The sequence below is a fragment of the Priapulus caudatus genome, unplaced genomic scaffold (genome assembly GCF_000485595.1).
Source record: "Priapulus caudatus unplaced genomic scaffold, Priapulus_caudatus-5.0.1 Scaffold507, whole genome shotgun sequence".
NCBI lineage: Eukaryota > Metazoa > Priapulida > Priapulimorpha > Priapulimorphida > Priapulidae > Priapulus > Priapulus caudatus.
The window spans coordinates 119104-125756 of NW_014577568.1; positions in this window are offsets into that span (position 1 = coordinate 119104).

Sequence of the window (6653 nt, forward strand, 5' to 3'; positions counted from 1 at the left end):
CAGCGCCACGCTTGCCGGGTGGTCCCGTGCAAGTGTAGGCGGGTTTCTGGTCATCTTCGCGAATCATCACGCCATTATCGTGATCGCTAATGGGAGCGTCAGCCATCGTGCAAAAGTTTGGTCGCCAGATTTAATCGTAATTTATGATTGTCATTGTGTTCTGCTGTCATGTTGTGATGTTCATGACACAGTCTGTTGACTCGGATATGGCGCAGTGTTTGGCCGTACTTGGCGTGCAGTTGCGACGCGCTGGATACAGCGTTGAGGGGGAGGAGGGTTAGTGCGAGTCACCAATAGAGCGTTGAGGGGGGAGAGGCTCAGTGCATCACATTAGAGCGTTTGGGGGGGTAGGGTAGTTGCAGTCACATTAGGAGCGTCGTTGAGGGGGAGTAAGGTAGTGGGCAGCACATTAGAGCGGTATGAGGGGAGGGGGTGAGTGCTCAGTTCACATTAGAGCTCGGTTGAGGGCGGAGGAGGTTAGTCAGGTCACATTTAGAGTTTGAGGGGAGGAGTAGTGAGTCACATTAGAGCGTTTGAGGAGGAGAGGAAGAGTAGTGGCATGTCAGCTTAGAGAGGAGCGTTAGAGGGGGATGAGGTAGTGCAAGAGCAACATTAGAGCGAGCAGAGGGGGAGGACGGTAGTGCAATCACATTAGAGCGGTTGAGGGGGAGAGGTAGTTGCAGTCACAATTAGAAGCGTTCTGAGGGGGAGGAGTAGTGGGCAGGCACATTAGGTCGTTGAGGGGAATGAGGTTAGTGCAGTCAATTAGAGCGTTGAGGGGGAGGAGTAGTGCAGTCACATTAGAGCGTCTGAGGGGATGAGGTAGTGCGTCACATTAGAGTGTTTGAGGGGGAGGAGGTAGCTGCAGTCACATATTTAGCGTTGAGGGGGAGGAGGTATTGTGCAGTCACATTAGAGCGTTGAGGGGGAGAGAGGTAGTGCAGTCACAGTTTAGAGCGTTTGAGGGGGGAGGTAGTCCAGTCACATTAGAGCGGTTGAGGGGGGAGGAGGTAGTGCAGTACATCGTAGACGTTCGATGGGGGAGGAGGTAGTGGCAGTCACCATTAGAAGCGTTGAGGGGGAGGAGGTAGTGGCAGTCACATTAAGCGTTGAGGGCGGGAACGGTAGTGCGCAGTCACCATTAGAGCGTTGAGGGGAGGAGGTAGTGCAGTTCACATTAGAGCGTTTGAGGGGGAGTGAGCGGTAGTGCAGTCACATTGGAGCGTCGGGGGGAGTGAGGAATAGTGCAAGTCACATTAGAGCGTTGAGGGGAAGGAGGTAGTGGCAGTCAATTAGAGGCGTTGGAGGGGGAGGAGGCAGTGCAGTCACAATTAGAGCGTTGAGGGGGAGGAGGTAGTGCAGTCAATTAGGCAGTGTTTGAGGGGGAGGAGTAGTTGCTGTTACATTAGAGCGTTGAGGGGGAGAGTAGTGCAGTCAGCATTAGAGCGTTGAGGGGAGGGGTAGTGCAGTCACATTAGAGCGTTGAGGGGGAGGTAGTGCCAGTGCAGCATTAGAGCGTTGAGGGGCGAGGAGGTAGTGCAGTCACATTAGGAGCATTGAGGGGAGAGGTAGTTGCAGTCACATTAAGAGCGTTGAGGGAGGAGGTTAGGTGCAGTCACATTATGAGCGTTGAGGGAGAGGTAGTGCCAGTCACAATTAGAGCGTTGAGGGGGAGGAGGTAGTGCCAGTCCAACATTAGAGCGTAAGGGGGAGGAGGTAAGTGCAGTCACATTAGAGCGTTGAGCGGGAGGAGGTGTGCGTCACATTAGAGCGTGGAGGGGGGAGGAGGTAGGCGTCACATTTAGAGCGTTGAGGGGGAGGAGGTAGCTGCAGCACATTGAGGTTGAGGGGAGGAGGTAGTGCAGGTCACATTAGGCGTTTGAGCGGAGAGGAGGTAGTTGCAAGTCACATTAGAGTGTTGAAGGGGAGGAAGTACAGTGCAGTCACATTAGAGCGTTGAGGGGGAGGAGGTAGTGCAGTCACATTAGAGCGTTGAGGGGGAGGAGGTAGTGCAGTCACATTAGAGCGTTGATGGGGGAGGAAGGTAGTGCAAGTCACATTAGAGTACGTTGACGGGGGAGGAGGTAAGTGCAGTCACATTAGAGCGTTGAGGGGGAGGCAGTAGTGCAAGTCACATTAGAGTGTTGGAGGGGGAGGAAGTAGTGCGTTACATATAGAGCGTTGAGTGGAGGAAGGGTAGTGCAGTCACTTAGAGCATTGAGGGGGGAGGTAGTGCAGTCACATTCAAGAGCGTTGAGGGGAGGAGGATAGTGCGAGTCACATTAGAGCGTTGGGGGGAGGAGGTAGTGCAGTCACATTAGAGCGTTGAGGGGGAGGAGGTACGTGCAGTCACATTTTAGGCTGTGAGGGGGAGGAGGTAGTTGCAGTCACACATTAAGAAGCGTTGAGGGGGAGGAGGTAGTGCAGTCACATTAGAGCGTGAGGGGGAGGGAGGTAGTGCAGTCACATTAGAGCGTGAAGGGGGAGGAGGTAGTGCAGTCCATTAGAGCGTTGAGGGGGGAGGAGGGTTAGTGCAGTCACATTAGAGGTCGTGAGGGGGAGGAGGTAGTGACAGTCACATTAAGCGTTGAGGGGGAGGAGGTAGATGCAGTCACATTAGAGCGGATTGAGGGGAAAGGTAGTGCAGTCACATTAGAGCGTGTGCAGGGGGGAGGTAGTGCGCATCACTTAGAGCGTTGGAGGGGGAGGAGGTAGTGCAGTCACTTAGAGCGTTCAGGAGGAGTTACCTTAACTCGAGTTAAGGCCCCGTGTAGACGCTTAACTCGAGTTAAGGTTCTTCGTGTAGACGTAGCTTATACTCACGTAACGGGGTGGGTTTCTGTAGCCGGGGCACAGCGTAGTTTGATGAAGTTGGCAACAAATTGTAGAAAACTTCGCTCGGCCAGGCTGAGTGATGCACAACGTATCCATGTGTTTACGTCACATCACATCACCGTCAACATTGCGACTTTCCAACAAATATATATGTAATGGCCGGACAAACGAGGTGTTGGCATAGTATCAACGCATAACGAGAGCAGCATTCGCAGAACAGAAACAGACAAACATAGCGACGATCTTTTCATAAAAGTGCAAACGTTCCTGAGCTCACACACACGGACAAGCGAAATAATGTAGCATCAATTAAGCCAACCTAGAAACTCCCACGTACTAACATTGACATTAAACATCATGGTGACTACGTAAAATGGTTGCGTAAATGTAGATTTCTATTATACATGGACAAGGTTTAATATCATACGAGCAGTGACAAATATTGTCGTAAAAGCATCCATATTATAGGAAACAATGAGAATAGGTATGATAACACGACCGTTTCCAATTTTTGGAATCCAGGGTGAAACATTTTATCACATAGAACCCGTTCCAAAACTTATCCACGTTAGAATACAAGAACGTTATTTTTAAGAAGGTGAACGCGTAAAAACGCTTCAATGTGGATACCAAGGAGAAACATTCCAATATGGAAAACCAGGAGAAGCATTCCAATATAGAAAACCAGGAGAAGCATTTGAATATGAAAAACCAGTAGAAGCATTTCAACACTGAGAACTAGGAAAAACATTCCAATATGGAAAACCACGAGAATCATTTGAATATGAAAAACCAGTAGAAGCATTCCAACACTGAGAACTAGGAAAAACATTCCAATAAATTATGGAAAACCACGAGAATCATTTGAATATGAAAAACCAGTAGAAGCATTCCAACACTGAGAACTAGGAGAAGCATTCCAATATGGAGAACCAAGTATAGCGTTCCAACATGGAGACAGGAGAAACACTCCAACATGGAGAAACAAGAGAAACATTTCTAAATTGAGAAGTAAGGGGTTTAAATGTAGGTGGCATTAATCAGATAACTTTTCACTCGCAATTATGCCTTTGGGCGGTAAACAACTTTAACATGCACAAATAAGACATTGACAACAAAACGGGTAGAACAAACACACTAGGCGTCGGGCATAGTGTGGAAATAGCTAATGACACCAGGCAACGCTCAATAAAAAGTCCTGGTCGTGGATAATGCATTCGTAATGTCTCTTTTCTGCTTCCTCGTGTAACGTGGCAAAGTAGCAAAACTGTTCCATTTAGAAACATATTGACGCAACTAGCTTACCTATACACAGCGGACCTGCAAGTCAAGTCCCGTACTACACGGGAGGCACACAGACGGAGCGGATGACGGCAGTTGCAGCAGCGACAATGTCACAGAGAAAGTGTTGGACATTAGGAGGCACCTCATAAGTGCGACCTATAAGAACGAGAACATTCCGTACGATGCAGCCCGCGCAAGATGCTTCCGGGGCGGAGCAGGTGCAGGGAGAGCGGGAGCATTCCCGTACGGCGCAGCCCGCGCAAGATGTTTACAGAGCGGAGCGGGAGCCGGGAGAGCGGGACAGACAAGAAATGTTGCCACGTATCGTGTGCACTGGTGGCGAGCAAGTGTTTATGCTATAGGAGGCAGCACCGCTCAGCGGGCAACATTACTTTTTAATATGGTCAACACTGGTTATTTCACGTGCACCTGAACGCTCTGCATCAATTTCGCTGCTGTTTTTGCAGCCATACAATATATAATACATATTTGTGAATGTATGTCTGTTTGTTTGTCTGTTATCAATGCAAATCAATATGGAGCACTCTAGAAATGTCCAAGGACGTTCAGTACGGGTAAATTTTAATGCTGAATGTCATGGGTACATTGGAGCTGACCTACGAGGTCATCTAAGCAAAAAAAAAGAAAAAAGGGGCCGCTGCAGCGGCATTAAATAAACGAGCCCCTGCAGCAACAGGATTCGACTCAAAACAGTCCAAACAGGATTCAGCTTGCAGTGACTTGCTTTACTGTTACTAAAGATATATTAGATAAATAAATAAATAAATAAATAGATAGATAGATAGATAGATAGATAGTTAGATAGATATATAGATAGATAGAAAGATAGATAGATAAATAGATACATTAATAGATAGATCGATCTATCAATCTATCATCTATCTATCTATCTATTAATGTATCTATTATCTATCTATCTATATATATATCTATACACGCAGTACGGCAAACACTGCGCATATCCGAGTCAACAGACTGTCATGACAATCACAACATGACAGCAGACACAATGACAATCATAAATTACGATAATATGGCGACAAACTTTGACGATGGCTGACGCTATTAGCGATCACGATAATGCGTGATGATTCGCCGAAGATGACAGAAACCCGCCTACAATTACCGGGACCACTCGGCAGGTGGCGCTGGTAATGCCTCCCCCCACCCACGCAGGAAAGCAGTGAGCGTAGTCCTTTATATTGAGACACGAACTCGCAGCAATGCGCGTCCGGTTGCACTCGACTGGGTGGTAGGCGACCCACTAACACGACCTGCCGACGCTGTTGTTGTTGCTGCTGCTGCTGCTACTACTACTACTACTGCTGCTGCTGCTGCTGCTGCTGCTGCTGCTACTACTACTGATGTTGCTGCTGCTGCTACTAGAACGAGGCCGGTAGGGAGCGCGTGTGCGACAGAGACAGAGAGCGAGAGACACAGGATTGCTTTCCCTGACAGCCACCTATAGACGGAGTTTATAGTCAGACAGTGCTGCTAGTGTGTGCGTGTGAGGAAGAACGCAGACAGGGAAAGAGATAGAGAGAGAGAGAGAGAGAGAGAGAGAGAGAGAAAGAGAGAGAGAGAAAAGTAGGGAGACACACACACAAAGAGAGAGATCGATAGATAGGTAGATAAAAAGAGAAAAAGAGAGGGGAAGGGAGACAGACAGAAAGAGAGAGAGAGAGAGAGAGAGAGAGAGAGACAGACAGACAAGGAGAGAGAGATAAAGCTCACACAGCGATGTCCAGCATTGCCCCGAGAGTCGACCCGCTGGCAGCCGACGGCGGCATGCAGTCACGTGACGAGGAAGCCATGCACGCATCTGCAGCGACGACGCTGGGTGCGACCGCCGCGCCACCGCTGCCGCCGATGCCACCCGACAATCCGAGCTTCTCTAAGTGTCTCTGGCCGATTCTGATCCCGATGCGACTATTGGGAACCTGGCCTCACGCCATCAGGGGATACGCCAATGAGGCGTCCACCTGCAGGCTCGCGCTGACGTCATTGCTAACCGCGTTCTCGTTCTGCTTCGTCATCGCCATCGCTGCGTTCGTCGCCTTCCTCGTCGCGTTCGCCGACTACGGCAACGCGATACGCTTCGTCAGCAGCTCGATGCAGATGCTGCAGGCGTCCGTCAACCTCGTCACGATCCTCGCCTACCGTACGACCTTCCGACGCTACCTGGCGGCGTGGGAGACGTACGCCGACGCGCGCGTCTGCGCCCGCGTCTCCGTCGTCGGCAGGACGGTCGGCGGAGTGATGACGTTCACCGTCGTCTGCATTACGTCGATCGAGGTGGCGAGAAGCAGCAGGAAGGTGCTGGACGACCACGGGTTACCCACAGACGCGCTGCGAGCGACGATGTTCGCACTGACGCTCGTTAGCAGCATCGCCGTGTTGATGACGTATATCGCAGCCGCGCAGACGCCCTGCTACTTACTGTTCGCCTTCGCCGCCGCGCTGTTGCGCGAGTTCCGCGCGCTCAGCGACGACATGGCTGCCGACAGCGCCCC